The following is an 18,264-nucleotide window of genomic DNA, read 5'->3' as shown; positions in this document are numbered from 1 at the left end:
TGGGAAATGCTGTAGCAGCCAATGATGGACTAAACGGATAAATGGTCTTACCTGGCACAACGCAACTTCCTATATTTAAGAGATAACAATTACCTTTCCTTGACCTGATGGTGACACCAACTTAACGGGACTAAGTGCCGTCAGCACCAAAGCATCTTCCTTCTTTGCTTACTCGAATTCTAAAGACAAGGCGCTGCCCTACTAGGGCTTTGAGGCTTACGGGGTGGAAGAGCTACGAATGCCAAAGAGGAGCAGCCCGAGGTGCTACTTTGGGCGAACGGAAGGACTACAGTGGCTCACTGCGAAAGCCCTCAAGCTCCCCGCCAAACTGGGGGGCGGGGGAGGGGACGGACCTGCAAAACAGGCCTCGGATACAGAACGAGCAAGAGAGAAGTGCAGGCCCCTTTATGGTCTGGTGCGCCCAAGACACCCCCCCCCCCCGAGTCAAGGCCCCGCCAAGACCACACCGGGTAGTAAGAAAACCACGTCGAGCTCAGTGCCTTCTGGGGCCAAGTCGCCCCACACTGACTCACCTCAGCCCGCGGCGGGGTGGGCGCCGGGTCCAGCCCAAGCCCAAATGGGGGGTTATGGCCTGGCGCTCGCCTCATTGCGTCATCAGTGCGCGCTCGGGATAACAACACACATGGCGCGCGGCCGCTTTCCCCGGCTGTGATTGGTGGAGGCCAGTCGTAGGCGGCGCTTAACGCAGATGGGCGGGAGCGGAGAAAAGAGGTGGCCGTGGTTGTCATAGAAACCGAGGCGAGGCCAGGAAGGAAGGGGTGCCAACAAGAGCGGAGCTGGAACCCTTTACAGGCCCGTGCGGGCTGCCTTTGAAAAGAGGAGGCGGCGACTGGCGCGCCCCTTGGTCTCTCTCCCTTCACGGTTGTTTTCTTCTCTGTTTTTGTTTTCCTTCATACGAATACATTGTACACATGCGCCTCTTTTAATATGAGTTTGTTTGCTTAATGCGTTTTTAAAATCTCGTCTCACCAAACCGTGGCAGTTAAAAAAAACAAAAAACAAACCACCGTTTAAGTTCTTTGAGATTTATATGCGAGGGTTACAGCAAATGCAGGGCACGTAAATTATAAGAACGACACAAAACCCCTCCATATTCCGTGACTTTGGAAATACTTGCATTTTTTCCAAGCTGGGTGTGATAGAATTACCAACCAGCAAAAAAGACCAGCAGCTGAGATGTACTTTATCACATCTGGAGGTCCGAGCAATAAGGAATAATGAATAGCAGTAAGAGAACAAAAACGCAGCCGAATCGAGACAATTTGCTCCCCACCCACACCAAGTCAAAGCACCCATAGCAGAAATTCTAAGCGCTTCTTCCCTTCCCTGGTACTAAAAATACAGTAATAATAAATCCAATAACTGTTTGCTGCCCTTCCATGCCAACCAAAACTAACCGCCTCTGCCTAAAAAAAATACTAAATAAAGCATATCCAGACTCATCAAAATAAGTACAGCTTTAAAGGCTGCAATCCTATACAGGTTTACCTGAGTGTAGATCCTATTGAATGAAGCTGTATATCTGAACAGATGTGTATAGGATTGTGCAGGAAAATGACAGAAAGCTCCCTGACAACTCAACATGGGATGCAGCAGTTGGTTTTATTTAAGCGGGCCCTTTAAGGGTTTTTTAATGTGTTGCCTAGTGCTGCATTTTTGCTTTAGCTTGTAAATTTAGTTGCACACGCATCTAAAAATTTTATTTACGATCTAACCTGACATAGAGTTGAGAACAGCCAATTGTACTAGATGACTCTCTTGGTCCCTTCCAACACTACAATTCTATGATTCTATTTGATGATAAAATTATTTCTTTAATATGGATTTTGGTGTTACAGTGTAATCTCACCTTTTGGCCGTATTGCTCTTCTTTTCTAGAGTTTCTGTCAGCAAGCCATGCCCTCTTGTATAAGAGCATAAAGAGCAGGGTAATCAATTTTCCGTAACCCCCAATTTTCTGGTTTCCTCCTTTCATTAACAGTCAACATTCTTTGGTACGATCCTCACTGAGCTGGTTTTTGTGGGTTCCCCATTAGTTTTGTGCTTTGGATTCCCATGAGGATGCTCATAGCACTCCATCTTATTTTCTAATGCCCTTGTTTTTAGCTCAATCTCTTTTGGCACTTACCACCTGAATTTGCTATTAGAGAGAACAATAAACAATAAATAGAAGCCATCACCGTAATCCAGATCCTAGCATGGCAAAGAAGTCAGGGTTCACCATGGAGACTTCTGTGACAACTAATAAATACATGTGATTGGATAAGAAAGAAACATACTAGACCGCTTCTTGAGTGCCCAGTTCTAGGACTACTAACTCACTGAAGTTTGTTCCCAGAGTTACTTTCTCATTGCTCAAAATTGGTACAGTTTGTTTTAATGGGGCTACTTTAGTATAAGAGGATTGTGGCTTTATTTCTGGATTAACACATACTCTTCCAATTTAACAAAGCTGAAAGTAGAACAGCATGGGACAATATTTATTTATTTATTTATTTATTTATTTATTTAATAATAATTGTTATTGAGTATACATTTTTACCATAATCACCATTCATTCATTAATCTAATCACCAAAAACATTGCTCAAACTGAGCTTCAACTTCCCCCCATCCCACACTCTGGCTTTCATAAATAATCACTTACATCTTAGCATTTCTATTACAACATATTTACCTTCTTTCTGTCTTAATAAAATTTACCTTATTAATTGTAAACCAGTTCCAAATATTAACATTACAAAATATTTTAACTCAAACCAACAAACGTTTTCAGATGTTTACAATGTTCTTTCATGTATTGTATAAATTTACTTCAGTCCTTTTCGAACAGCTCATCATGCTGGTTTCAGATCTTCCCCGTCAGCTTTGCCAATTCTGCATATTCCATCATTTTGATCTGCCATTCTTCCAATGTTGGAAGTTCCTGCTGCTTCCATTTCTGGGCCAAGAGTGTCCTTGCTGCCGTTGTAGCATACATAAACAGATCTATATCTTTTTTCGGAATTTCATCTCCGATTATACCGAACAAAAACCCCTCTGGTTTTTTTTTATTAAAGTTATATTTAAAAACCTTTTTTCAATTCATAATATATCATATCCCAATAGGCTTTAACCTTAGTACACGTCCACCACATACGGAACAAATTCCCCTCCTTCTCCTTACATTTCCAGCATTCTTTATCTTGATTTCTATACATTTTAGCAAGTTTAGCCGATATCAAATACCATCTATACATCATCTTCATTAAATTTTCCTTAAGTGACATACATGCTGTAAATTTAATTGTTTTTGTCCACAATTTTTCCAATTTTTTCAAAATCAGTATTATGGCCCAAATCTTGTGCCCATTTAACCATAACCGCCTTTATTTCTTCATCTTTTATACACCACTCCAATAATAACTTATAAATTTTCAACAATGTTTTCCTTTTACTGTCTAGCAGCTCGGTCTCTATTTTTGATTTAGTACTACCAAACCCATTCTTCTTCTTATCTTCTTTAAATACATCCTGCAATTTGTGATACTGCAACCAGCATGGGACAATATTTAAATCAGAGAGGAGGTTAACTGAAAGCTTTGATGCACAAGCAATAAAGTTTGCTCCAACTGCATTTACCTTTTGCAATAGCAACATGTGTATTTCCCTTCTGACACATGATATCCTACAAGGGTGGCATGTCCTCTCTCCTTTCAAGGACTGCAGGTCTCTTCATTGTTCAAAGGCAAAGAGAGAGAAACCATGTGCAGCAGCTGGGCCTTGGAGGCAAGCACCTACTTTAACAGATGCTTGAAAGTGCCAGTCAGGGCTGGCGACAGCAGTATTATTTACGTATTATGTTATTAATTAAATTTCTATACTGTCCTTCATCTGAAGATCACAGGGATATTTACAAAAATTGTTGGGCACCCCTTGCAGCCGATACCCCTGCAAAGGGCCCACTGCCATTCCCTAGAGACTGCTGGTCTTGCTCCTCATCCTCATTGCTGTCAATGCCTGTGTTAACCTGTCATTTCTAGCATGCAAACAATCAGAAGATTGAGGTGATACAGCAGCATCCTCTGCCTGCTTTCTCTCTCTCTCTCTCTCTCTCTCTCTCTCTCTCTCTCTCTCTTTATCTGAATGGTTGCATGGATTGGGCACAGAAGAGAAAAGCAAACAAGTTTGCAGATGTGCATTGCAGAACAGGAGTGCTAAGGTTGAGGCCTGCTGAGACCACCTGACTGACCCCCAGAACTGGAGCCGGCTGCACTGTGAAGACAAATCATACATTTATCAAATTAATTGCAGTAAATGAGACTGAGTCACATGCATTCAATAAGCCCAAAGTTGGAGATGGGTCTGGACTACCTAGGAAGCTTGTGCTCAATTTGTCTGTTGTCATATGTGAGAGATACTGTTTGTGCCAACTGAACCAACCTAAAAATCACAATAGAGGTCAAAAGAAATTGTGTCAAATCAATCAACAAACTCCAGGTCAGCAGCTCTACTAGCATTGAAAACATTCAGGGTTTTTGTGTGTGTTTAGTATAAAGTCTTTAAATTCAGAAAAAGACCACCTCAGAAACAGGAATGTTCACTGGTTTCTATGAATTGTCATTTCTAAGACCCAATTAGTATTCATTAATTCTTTTGCAGAAATACCATCCTGTTTGTCCTTTGGAAATTGTAAACAGACACTGACATGTTGTGTGATGTGGAGGCAAGAGTTGGCCCCACTCCTGGATTAAGCCTCTACTTGACTCAAAAGCAAGCTTCTCTCATCTGTACTCACCAATTCTTTGGATACTTCTCTTAACAAAACAACTTGTTTTATTGTGGGAAAAATCATCTATTGTGTGACATCAGTAGAAAAATAATGCTGTTTGCAAACACCATTCTTTTGAAAACGAATACAATCCAGTTCATTATCCCATTAATACTAGGTCACCTAAATATTGTGTGATAATGTTTCTGTGCGCTGCAGAGATATTTTGTTGTCTGCATTATAAAATGGTTAGTTATAAAAACTTTATGTCAAACAATAGTGTGTGGGTATTTTTCAGTTTTTGAAAACTCTCATTTGGAAAATCAGTTTCCTACCCCTGTTCAGATCTATTGTTGGGATGGGGACTCTGGTCACTTCAAGACAAACTGCTTATTGAGTATTCATCCTGATTTATTCGCACAAAGTTTGCAGGGAGGTTAGATGATGCTGTGTCAAGCAAATGTTACCCCAAATTTCCTGCAAATCATTTTAATTATGTGACCTGAATTTACCAATATGTGAATGAATCCCACCCCAAAATAGCAAAACTCTGGAAGTGCCCAAAGTCTACTAGTCACAAACTATTATTCCAGGGAATCTCAAGGTAAGGGGAATGAATGACTGTTGCCCAGTGAGCATATTTTTTAGAATTCCAGAGTACACCATATATGAAGCTGCTAGCATTCTGTGTTTTAATTACTGACATAATACAAGTGGAGCTGCTTTCCCTCACCAGAACTTAGTTCTCTGCCAGTAACAAGGGCAGGCTACATGAGGCACCTGATTTTGCCAGATGCCTGGGGCAAGGAGTGTTAGGGTTTAAAACCTGAAACGCTGGCAGACTAGCAAGGTCACATGATTTAGGTCGTTAAGTTGTTAAGCTGCTCAGTAAATACAGAGCGTTTTTTTTGTTTGCCTCTTGGGCGTGGCTCAGTGAAAGCTCCGGAGGTGTTTCTGTTATCAGCCTGCAATAAACCTCTCTTTAAGAAGCTGAGCTCCCGTTTGTCATTTGATCGTCTCTGCACTAAGATCCCGCTGCTGGAAGTGTTTTAATGCTCTGCAAGAGAAGTGTTGCTGGTTTGCGCAGCAGAAGCATTTTTCTGGACCAGTACACTAAAACCTATAAGGTTATGGTCACCAGAACGTTTTTGTGGCTGTGTTGTGTGCAGAGACAGTGAAAGTAGCCTTCCTGTGAAAGAAGACTGGCTTGGTTGTAAATCCAGGAACGGAGAGGTTGTGAAAGTTAAAGGAGCTTGCTTAAGAGAAGATTAACAGCTAATTAGCTGCAAAAGGCTAGCTTAACCTCCCGTTGTGAGTGTGTGTTTTTTTTTGCTACTAAAGACAGCAGACGGTGGAAGGTTGCTAGTGAAGAAATAGAGGGAAGTTTAAAGGCTTCAGAGAAGGCTCCTAGCATCTGAAAAGTGAGTAATTTAAATCTCAAAGGGGAAGAGAAGCCAGGGCACACGGAGGGAGTAGCAGCAGACCTCAAGAATGGCAGCAGAAAATTTCAGGTACCTTTTCCAAAGTTGAACTCCACTAATTATGTGCAGTGGTCTAAGAGGGCACAAGTTTGGTTAGAAGCTAAAGAGTGTGGACAGACTACGTCCAGAGGCGAAAGCCATTTGTGGCTGTTGAAGCAGATGCCACACCAGAGCAACAGGCTGCTGCACATGTTCAGAATAGAGAACATGATAAAATGGATACCAAAGCTAGATGTATGTTGATGGTATCGATAGAGGACTCTCAATTACCCCATGTTGAAGACCTACGATCTGCATTTGAAATTTGGAATGCCCTTAGGCGTATTCACCATAGAACCACGCCCGGAGAGAAGGTGAATATTATACGTGCTTTGTATGGGTTAAAATTGAAGCCGGGGGACAGTGTGGTTGAGCACACATCACAAATGACTGAATACTTTAACCGGTTGTCGTCTTTAGGCGTGAATTTTCCTGAAAATATTAAAGTTTATACTCTGCTTAGCAGCCTGCATGCAGGGTTTGAAAACTTGGTACTAACTTTACAAGTTTGCCAGAGGACCAGCTGAATGTGAATTATGTGACTGGTAGATTGGTGTGAGCAAGAGTATCAATATCATCGAAAGCATACTGATAATCCAAGTGTTGGGTGTTCAGATAATTCCCAACGTGGGGGAACTGGCAAGCAGAGCTGTAAGGAAGCTTCACAGGTGTCTGCTATGACCAGCAAGTCATGTTTTCAATGTGGCAGCAGGTTTCATCTAATAGCAAAGTGTCCAGAAAAGCAACAGGAATTTCAACAGCCAAAAGCCAATTTCAGGAGCTACCGGGGAAGACGATGTGAGAACTACAAGATCAACGACCCAGAGGGGGAGGGGTACTGATAATGGACTATCTGCAATGGCAGCGCAACAAAGCCCTAAAAGGAAGCTACAAACCTTGAAATGGATTATAGACAGTGTGCCAGTCACAGTTTGGTTCCAGCGACATCTTGTGGCAGCCTGATGAACTGCAAGACCTTACCAGTTGCAAAAACTGTGACTATAGCAGACAATAGTAAACGAGAAATGAACCTTAAAGGCACAATTTATGTTAATTGTTTGCAAACTAACCTTCCTGTTTTTGTTCTTCCAGGAATGAAGAATGGACTTTTGAGTGTGTCATGCCTGGTAAAAAGTGGTTTTAAGGTTGAATTTGAAAATGATGTGTGCACCATTTCAGAACAGGGGAGGGAGCTGGTTAAAATTCCCTGTGAAGATGGGCTTTTTGTTTTGGATGAAGAGCAGTTAGCAGCAGGCAGGTGTTCAACAGGTGAAGCACAAGCTAAGTGTGTAAATAAGGCTCCTCATACAGGTTGTGCACATCTACTACACAGAAGGTTAGCTCATATATGCTTTAAGTATGTAAGCAAGATGCCAGATTTAGCTGAGGGGTGTAACATTAAACCCTGTTCAAATTTTTTGGATTGTTGTGCTTGTAAGCAGGCTAAGGTTAAAACATGTAACTACCCTAGATCTGATAGAGTAAGCAAGAAACCCTTTGAACTGGTACACACAGATGTGTGTGGACCAATGCCAATCAAATCGCTTGGAGGTGCGAGATTTATGCAAATTCTGGTGGATGATTTTTCGAGGGCTAGTTGGGTTTTCTTTCTGAAAGAAAAATCACAAGCAGCTTCAATTCTAATGGATTGGATTGAAGAAGTTGAGTGTAAATTTGACACTAAGGTACGTAAAATACAATCAGATCGTGGTGGGGAGTTTGTAAACCACAAGCTAGAGACATGGTTAAAAAGGAAAGGTATAGTTCATAGGCTTACCAATCCTTATTCACCCCAAGAGAACGCGGTTGCGGAAAGAAAATTCCGAACATTACAAGAAGCCATTGCTGCTTTATTGTTTGATTCTGGACTTCCACAGCGTTTTTGGGCTGAGGCTGCACTGTATGCAAATTATACTTTTAACAGAGTGTACAATGTCACAGTAGGCAACACTCCTTACTTCATGTTATTTGGGAAAAAACCAAAAATTGATCATTTAAGAGTCTTTGGATGTCGTGCTTATGTACTGGTGCCTAGGGCACAACGTAAGAAAGGTGATCCCAGATCTAAAGAAATGTTTTTCTGTGGTTATCAAACAAACACAAAAGGTTGGAGATTTGTGAATGTGGAAGGCAATCAAACGAAAATCACAATCAGCAGAAGTGCTGAATTTTGTGAACAGGATGGTTGGAATAGAATACATGGAAATTCTGACATATTATTTGATGTGGTGAACAGTAACAATCAAACACAGGCCCCAGGGCAGTTATTAGTTCCAGAACAGGCTGAGGAATTTGAGTCTGAGGACGAGGGTGAAAAACTGTCAAGTTCACACAAGTCTGTAAAGTCAGAATCATCTAGCTCTGAAAGCTCACCTGTACAGCAAGGGAGACGTATAAAATCAGAATCAGAAAGTTCCTCAACTACTAGTGACAAACAAGTGACGACAGGTGATTCTGAGTCAGAGGGGGAAACTGAAGGAACATCGCAGGAGCTGTTAAGACGCTCCAAGCGAACCACCAAAGGAAAACCTCCTGAGAGGTATCAAGCTATTAGTGTTTGGGCAGGGTTGGCGAATTCCGAACCCGAAAGTTTTGAGGAGGTTGAGCAATTACCCCAGGAGGAGGCCAGTAGGTGGCATGAGGCCATGAAAAAGGAATTAAATTCTATGAAGGAACTTGGTGTGTTTTCCATCGCCAAACTGCCAGAAGGTACCAAGGCAGTAAGTTGCCGATGGGTGTATAGAATAAAGACAACAGCAATGGGGAAACCAGAGTACAAAGCAAGGCTTGTAGCTCGAGGTTTTACCCAAAGAAAGGGGTTACATTACACCGAAGTTTATGCACCCACTTCAAGGAGTGAAACCCTGAGAGCACTATTAGTGGTTGCTGCTCAGAAAGGATTAAAAGTGAGTCAATTTGATGTCTCAACTGCTTATCTTCATTCAGACTTGGCTGAAGAGCTTTATATGGAGCTACCACCAGGTTTGAAAGACAATAAATTAAATCAGGTTTGGAGACTACATAAATCCATTTACGGACTCAGGCAATCTGCTCATAATTGGAATGAATGTCTGAATGACGTTTTGGTAGGCATTGGTTTTAGTAGAAGCAAGGCTGACAATTGCTTATATTTCCGAGGTTCAGGAGACGCTCGAGAATCTTTGCTTGTTTATGTAGATGACCTGATTTATACTTCAAAGACGCAAGAACAAGTAAAAAAAATTGGCCAAAGAGTTAAATAAACACTTCAAAATTAAGAATCTTGGTGATGTAAGGTCCTATCTTGGTGTTCAGATAGATAGAACCAAAAATGGCAGTTTCCTACTGAATCAAAAAGGCAAGATATTGCAAATGTTGAAAAAGTTTAGCATGACAGAATGTGCAGGTGTTAAAACTCCAATGGAAATGGGTTTCGTAAAAGACAATGAGTTCAAGGAGAGTGCTGAATTCAAGCGTCCTGAAATTTTTCAGTCAGCACTGGGAAGCTTACTTCACATCTCGCAATGGAGTAGACCAGACATTGCGTATGCTGTTAATGTGCTGAGTAGGGAAGCATCAAAACCTAGCGTAAATGCATGGAAAGGAATCCAAAGAGTCTTAAGATACTTACAATACACCAAGATATCTGTCTTGAATTATCTTCTGAAGGACAAGCACAGGTTACTTGCTGGGCAGATAGTGATTGGGCAAACTTAAAAGATAGAAAATCAGTGTCTGGCTGTGTAATAAAATTTGGTAACTCTCTGATTGGATGGAGATCTAAAAAAACAAACCTGATTGCTTTGTCATCGACAGAAGCTGAGTTCTGTGCTTTATCCGAATTATGTAGAGACTTAGAATTTTACAAATGCTTGGCACAAGAGATGTATGAAAAAGTAATCACGCCAATCACTGTATACGGCGATAATCAACCGTGTCTTAAGTTAGCACAAAATGGACAGTTTAAAGGTCGTACAAAACATTTAGATATCCGATTTCAAAATGTGTGTCAAACAGTGAGAGCAGGAATTGTTAAATTAAATTACTGTCCTAGTCATGAAAATCAAGCTGATGGTTTTACAAAACCACTTGGGTTTCAGCGTCATGAAAAATTTTGTGAAGAAATGGGTCTGAAGTAATCCTGTTCTTGTTTGCCAGCGAGAGGGGGTGTTAGGGTTTAAAACCTGAAACGCTGGCAGACTAGCAAGGTCACATGATTTAGGTCGTTAAGTTGTTAAGCTGCTCAGTAAATACAGAGCGTTTTTTTGTTTGCCTCTTGGGCGTGGCTCAGTGAAAGCTCCGGAGGTGTTTTCTGTTATCAGCCTGCAATAAACCTCTCTTTAAGAAGCTGAGCTCCCGTTTGTCATTTGATCGTCTCTGCACTAAGAATCCCGCTGCTGGAAGTGTTTTAATGCTCTGCAAAGAGAAGTGTTGCTGGTTTGCGCAGCAGAAGCATTTTCTGGACCAGTACACTAAAACCTATAAAGGGAGAACATGTGGCAAAGAAGGTGCCCTTCTCAGAGTGCAAAAAAAGGGCCACTATCAGTATCTGCAAATCTGGATGGAGGCCAAAAGGAATGGATTCATGTTCAGTTAATTCTATTTAAATCCAGCTTCACACTGAATGGGGGCAGGGGTCTTCTAGAACTGAGCTTATTTGGTAACAGCTTGAGGAAATAGCAGCTTGATCCCCTGCAGAGTTAGGTACACCAAAGCATGTTGAAATCAAAAGCTTGAGTGGTGTGCCTACATTGAGTTAGGATCAGACCTGCAACCAGAACTGATGTATTTGTGAGGAAAGATGACTAGATCAGCTGTGGCCCCTCACCAATCTGCAACCTACTGTTTGCCGTATGTTTTATATAAAACCTCCATGCACATGATACATTTAAAGCACCCAGAATACTGGGAACTGCAGTTTGCCCCTCATAGAACTATTGCCAGCAGCTTTAACAAACTATAGTTCCCAGATTCACATGCACATGCACGTACACAAATGTACATTCACACAGTTTCTCTCCTAAAAACAAAATAGGAATCCTATTTTACCAGGGATTAGTATTCAAAAGTAGGAACTACCCCTGCTATAAAGAGATATAGGAATCACATGGAAAACTACCGCTTCCTGGAGGTTTTCATGGATTATGACTTACTAAAATCATATGACATGATGGAGGGAAGTACATCTGGTTTTGAAAAAAAGCTTGTTATTTACCAAACTGAAATGCCAGAAACTATCCTGATGATAGGACCTATGGCGGTGTAACCATAACATCCCATTCCTTTTTCTCCCCAGTGTCCTGAGAAAGAAGGTTCTTTTTTGTCATTGAAGTAACACATCCAGGGACATTGCAGGAAACTAATTGCAGGAAGTCCTACCCCTTGGAGAATGATTACCTGGTAACCATTAGCAGGACAAAACAGAGTAGGGCTCTCCTTGGCTCAAGGGATTCATAAAGATTCAAATATGGCTTAAGATGGTGTTGGCCAAGCAGTGATTCCACCTTGTAACAACACCTGCTCTGATCTTGGACTCTTTGTGCAAGACCTCTGTGTTGTTGTTGTTGTTGTTGTTGTTGTTGTTGTTGTTTGTTTGTTTAAAAGAAAAATTGTTTGACGTATGTGCTGCAGTTCCACAGAGTTCCTTGAGTTGTTTGTTAAACCACACTAGGAATTGTAGCCCTGTGAGAATGCCCTGTGAGAATGTGAGTCTCCTAACAGCTCTCAGCACCCTTAACAAACTACAGTTCCCATGATTCTTTGGGGGAAATCATGACTGTTTAAAGTGGTATAATAGTGCTTTAAATGTATGGTATGGATGTGGCCCCAGTGTATGCTAAAGTGAGAGAGGATTTAATGTTTCACACAGAGAACCATACCATTCTAGCCAACTCTGACTTTCGGTCAATCTATCCTCTCAATGCAAGGCCTGTAAGGATCATCAATATTCCAGCATGATCTTAAGAGGGCACTGTCATGGGAATGGTCTTGGCCCCTACAGCTCTACTCCACGTGTGCCCGCTGCTGTCACACAGCTGCCCAGAATAGTCTCACCATCTGGTGCCCGCTTCTCAACAATGGCTGCAGTGCAGCATCTTCCCCCCACCCCCCGCTTCACAATTACAAAGAGTGAATTTAAACATCATCTCCTTTAAACTCTCCCTTCTTTAATCCTTCCCCCCCCCCACCCCTGTCCCTCCAATTCTGAGAGGTTTGTCCCTTAGCAAAGGAGAGAGGAGGAGGAGGAGAGGATAATGTCTGCAAAGCATTTAATCTTCTGGCCAAAGAACAGCAGAGAGCAAATTAGGATTGACTCCAATTATTGCCTTGATGGGCAAAATCTGAGCGCAGCCATTTCTAGGAATTAAGAACAAAGGCAGGGAGGGTAAAGTAGGTCGCTGGAGAGTTTTGTAATGGACAAGAGGGGTGTTTGCTATCCACAGGATGCGCTGTGCCCATTTCCCTTGACTGAGGAATCAATCACCCACCAATTCAAACTAGCTTTCACATAGCTGTACAAATTGCAGGCTGAGTCCTCACCTGCAACTGGAGACAAGAAAATGCATTCAAGAGTCTCTATTGGGTGGATTCATTTGTGTGCGCACACAGGTAACAAATGATGGCTGAGAATGGAAGCTAAATCCATGCTGGGAGTTTCCTAAGCTTGAGCCTCTTTGCCTATATTGCTTTTGCTGCCCTCTTAGCCCAGTTGCCTCCACCGCGCTCTCTTCCACCCCCTGATGGTGTCTCTAGAAGGGTAATTTCAGATCGAGGGTGTCCTCACTATACCATTGAAATGCATTCTTTCCCTCAAAGAACTATGGGCACTGAAGCTTACCCCTCACAGAATTACAGTTCCCAGCAATCCTTAACACACCACAGTGCCCAGAATTCTTTGAGGGAAATAATGTGTTCAAAGTGTGCTTTAAAAATATACCATGTACACAGTCTAAGTGTCAGCAGAAAAGGAGAGAGTGGGAGAATAATATTTCCCACAAGCCACAAGGGGGCTGTTCAAACTGTGCTAGTTCACATACCGGTATTTGACTGGGCAATATGGGGATTACTGTAAGTGGCACAGGCCAAAGCAAACAGGCTTGAGCACAAAATCCTGCTTGAGCACCAGAACAGCATTGCCCTGAAGTTTCCTCCTGTGTTAATTCTGCTAGTCCGTGTGAACTATTCTGTCCTGGCCACAGGTGGGACAGGGCATGAGAGGTGGTTAGACTGGCAATAGTCCAGAGGTGGGCAGACTTCAGATTTGGCAAGTCTACTTTAAGATCAAGGGCAAATGGATAGCTTCATGCTTTAGTTAAGGATGGAGAACTTGCAGCTTGAATTTGTGTCTGAAAGCAGAAAGGCCATAGCTCAGTGGCAGAGCACATGCTTCCACGGGAGAAGACCAAAGGTCTGTCAGCCAGAGTCATGCATGCGCGCACACAATCAAATTAAATTAAAGAACAGGAGTGCCTCTGTGCATATTCTGAGCCTATAAGTTTTTTCCCCCAGTATCATAACTGAATTGAGCTCACAAGATTGTAGTCATTGTGCCCGCTAACTTACATTTATTAGTGTTATGTGTCTACTCTAACTAAAAGTTGGCTAAAACCCACAGTCCTTTACACAGCAGTCTATTCCTGGTTACTCCGCACACCTTTAAATTTCAACCAACTAATTTAAGTGGGGAAAGTCATTTTGTTGAGAACAATTTTGTTAGCAGCAACTGGGAGCCAGAAACCCTTGCAAATCACCCAGAGATCTACAAGCAAAACCGGATGTACGGCACCTTCTGCCCACCTCTGGAATAGTCAGTCCAGCAACAGTAGGGCTCAGATCACAGGACCTTGGACAGCTCCAAGCCAGAAACTTGCTCCTTCCAGGTCTGGGGATTTATTTATTTATTTATTGTTTAAAAATCATATACCCCTCCCAATGCATCTAAATTGCTTATAACAATTAAAAAACGAAGCAATCCATGAACACAATAAAATAAGAGCATATAAATAGAAACAGACCCAGCAGATAATTATAAAAATGAGGGTCAACCTTAAAATGATCATCTGCCCACCAATATAAAGGGCATTCATTCATTTATTTATTTGATTAATTTATAGATTGCCCTTCATCCAGTTAGGGTTACAGGGTGATTCACAGACAATAATATAATGCAATTTTTAAATCATACATAAAATGTTAAACGAAACCCAGAGTTTACAATTTTTCATATTGACCCAGAATCTTAATTCTGGCAGAACTCAAGGACCCTCCTGGTTTTCAGGCTTAGTTCTCTCGGCTGGTCATCCGGTGCTGGACTGTACCATGGTTCACAGAAGAGAGGGGGATCCTGTGTCTGAAGGCTCATCCAGACAAAAAAAAATAAAAAAAATGGAGTCTGAATTGATGGTGACTGACCAGAAACGAGCTTGTAGTGGATAGCACAATTAATACATTAACCCAGTGTGTGGCAGCTATAGAAAAAGAGAGTCAACTTCCTTGCTGGAGATCATCAGGAAAGGAATTGAAAACAAAACTCCCAATATCCTAATGCTGTTATACAAATCTATGATGCAACTACATTTGGAATACTCTGTGTAGTTCTGGTCTCCTCTCCTGAGAAAATATATTGCAGAGCTAGAAAAGGGCAAGTAAGAATGATCAAGGGGGTGGAGTAACTTCCCTGTGAGGAAAAGATGCAGCATCTGAACCCATTTAGAGAAAAGGCGAGGAAGAGGCGAAACAGTAAAGGTGTATAAAATAATGCGTGGCATGGAGAAAACTGGGCAGCGGAAAGTTTTTCTTCCTCTCTCGCATCCCTAGAACTTGTGGACATGCAATGAAGCTGAATGTTGAAGTACTCAGGGCAGATGAAAGAAAATGCTTCTTCCCACAGTGCAAGTTACACTGCGGAACTCACTCCCACAGGAGGCAGTGATGGGCACCAGTTTGGATGGCTTTAAAAGAGGATTCAGAGGCAAATGGTATCAATGGCTGCTGGCCATGATGGTCATACTCTGTTTCCAAGGTTCTATGCTTCTGATCATCAGTTGTGGGAAACCGCAGGAGGGAGAGTGCTCTTGTGCTTGGGTTCTGCTTGTGGGCTTCTCCTAGCTAGGCACCTGTGACCACAGGATGTTGGACTAAATGGACCGCTGGCCTGATCCAGCAGGCTCTTCTTCAGTTCTTCTGCATGTTGGTGAAGTAATAATGAGTTGTTTTCTGTAGCTCCAGAGAGCTGAACCTGAACCAAGGGGTTCAATGACAAGAAAGGATATTTGACTGAACGGTAGGAAGAACTTTATTGACATCTCAGGACTTTTACAAAACGCTCTTCTACCCTATCAAGGATGTTGTACAGTGTTGTCATCATGGCTGGACTTTGGGGCAAGATCCCAGGGCCCATTCAGCAGAATGAGCAGGAGGACCCCCCACCACAAACATAGCAGGGGCGGCTTACTACATTTTTAAGTGATAAAATGCACATTACCATCTAAACAGCAGCCTCCCATCAACCCATGTAAGATCATATACGTAGTTCAAAGTCTAAAATGTATAATTGCTACACTGGGGATAGAGTAGTGGATCTCCTACACCGGCAACAGATTAGACTAGATGCATTGATGGATGGTCCACTAGGATAAATGGGACATTGCCCCACCAACCTCGGTTTGCTCCCACTTGCCTGCTTTCTTAGTTACATCTTGTCTAGGATGACACTGGATGTCAGATTCCTCAGCAGAGAAGAGGATGGTGGAAGTACTTGGCTCTGTCTGTCACTGTCTCTGGTGCCACCGACTGATGGGCCCTGCCTTCTGCCTCTCCAGTCTCAATGGGCACCAGTCACTACTGACTAGATGACAGTTGAGTGCTTCCCAAATCTACTGTACAATTAAGGCTGTGATCCTATGCACACTTAGCTGGAGCAAGCCCCACTGAACACAGAAGTACGTAATTAGAGTATAGTACACACATAGGGCTGGACTGTTATCAGAGTCCGCTTCCATGGTGCCTGAGATGCCCTTTCACAGCAAGTTTCTAACACTGATAGTTTGGTTAGCTTCTTTCTTTCTTTCTTTCTTTTTCTTTCCTTTTCTTTTCTTTCTTTTCTTCTTTCTTTTTTTTTCTTTCTTTCTTTCTTTCTTTCTTCTTTCTTTTTCTTTCTTTCTTTCGTTCTTGCTTGCTTGCTTTGTGTATATCTGAATGTTGGAGAGAACCTTGTATTTGTTCCATCTTGCTGCCTTTATGGATTCCCAACTTCTTCCTTCAGAAGTGTAGTTGGTATTCAGCGCACTTTGTATTGTTCAATCAAGCACCATCTAGGGGCAGATAGTTGTCCACACCCAGCCGCAGCCTCTTCCCAGCACAGTCCCTCTTACCTCCTACACAATGCATTCTCACTATGTCAATAAAATCAAACCCAAATGAAATAAACAAGAACAGCTAATGTGAGAGGGCTCTTGGTTCACCTATGAATAGTGACTGATGGGGATGCAGGGAGTGCAGCCAAACAGGTTGATGAACGACCAGCAGAGTACAGTTTGTGTAGGTTGTCACAGCTCCAAAAGAAATTTTGTTTGTCTATTATAGGCAAAAACAGGGGCCAGCTAATTGGTCTCTAGCAGTAGTTCAACTCGCGGGATTTGGATCCCAGTCTAATAACAACAACAACAACAACAACAACAAATGTAAACACTTTTCTGTTTACATGCTCAAAGCATTACCAGTATAGTCCAGAAATTTATCAGAACAAAATGCAGGCACCCGAGAAAGTCACCAGTGTTTCCTAGGGCCTGTGTAGCATTAGAAACCTACACCTGCTATGTCAAGATAGATAATATTTTCTGTTTTCCCATCAGAGGAAAAAGGGTTTTGACACAAAATGCATACCTATCTGTTTTGGATACGGGTATAATTTTCTGATAACCAAGTCTTTAGTTGCACCCAGCATCATAAACATACCTGCCAGCTTTGTAATGCAGCAGTATACAGTTGTAGCTTCCGAGACATGTTAGGCTGTTGCATCAAAAAGTAACACATTTATTAAGAAACAAATAGGAAATTCTTGCAGTAGCAAGACCAACTGAGTTTGTTCTTGGTATGAGCTTTCGTGTGCATGCACACTTCTTCAGATACACTGAAACAGAAGTCACCAGATCCTTAAATATAGTGGGGGAGTGGGGAGGGTATTACTCAGAAGGGTGGTGGGAATGGGTGATCGGCTGATAAGTGTGGAAAACCTGTTGACGACCTAAATGGCTGCAATTAGTCTTGCAGGGAAAGGCAAGGGTGAGATGGCTAAAGATAGCTTTGTTATGTATAATGAGATAAGAATCCAATGTCTTTGTTCAAAACCAGGTTTCTCCATGGTTTAGAGTCGTCAACAGGTTTTCCACACTTATCAGCCGATCACCCATTCCCACCACCCTTCTGAGTAATACCCCTCCCCACTCCCCCACTATATTTAAGGATCTGGTGACTTCTGTTTCAGTGTATCTGAAGAAGTGTGCATGCACACGAAAGCTCATACCAAGAACAAACTCAGTTGGTCTCTAAAGTGCTACTGGAAAGAATTTCCTATTTTGTTTCGACTATGGCGACCAACACGGCTACCCACCTGTAACTACATTTATTAAGGCATAAGTTGAACCTTTCTTCAATACTGAGGACAGGATAATATCTTCCATTGCACCTGAGGGCAGGAGGCTAATTTAGGAGGGCCAGGACAGACTGTATGACATACAGCTCTGTCCTCCATCAGAGGGTAATGGCTGGGAGGCTCAGAGGGATGCTATTGCTGTCTCCCCAGCGTCTGCCACCTGAAGGAGTCATTCCATTCTGCCTAGTGTTAGGGCTGGCTCTGGCATATAGAAAGATTAAAAAAAAATCCAGCAAAACCACAAAATAAAACTGGTGGTTAATTCATGTTAAGTGATCTATAGTGTGCCCTGGATAAGTGATTCATCTAGTAACTACTCGGGCTGAGCTGGGTATCCTCTGT

At 42.2% G+C, this 18,264-nt stretch overlaps 1 protein-coding gene across 1 annotated transcript in view; it reads right to left on the bottom strand.

Annotated features, from left to right (window-relative positions):
• The window catches only part of PSKH1 (protein serine kinase H1), a 31,272-nt gene extending 30,618 nt beyond the window's left edge, over window positions 1-654 (bottom strand). Inside the window, exon 1 of the mRNA XM_033157119.1 lies at window positions 534-654. The gene's annotated coding sequence lies outside the window, so the exon portion shown is untranslated. The remainder of the gene's footprint in view (window positions 1-533) is intronic.
• Between the last annotated feature and the right edge of the window lie 17,610 nt (window positions 655-18,264).

Source organism: Lacerta agilis, chromosome 8 (genome assembly GCF_009819535.1).
Source record: "Lacerta agilis isolate rLacAgi1 chromosome 8, rLacAgi1.pri, whole genome shotgun sequence".
In the NCBI taxonomy this organism is placed as follows: domain Eukaryota; kingdom Metazoa; phylum Chordata; class Lepidosauria; order Squamata; family Lacertidae; genus Lacerta; species Lacerta agilis.
This window is presented reverse-complemented; position numbering and strand designations above follow the sequence as displayed.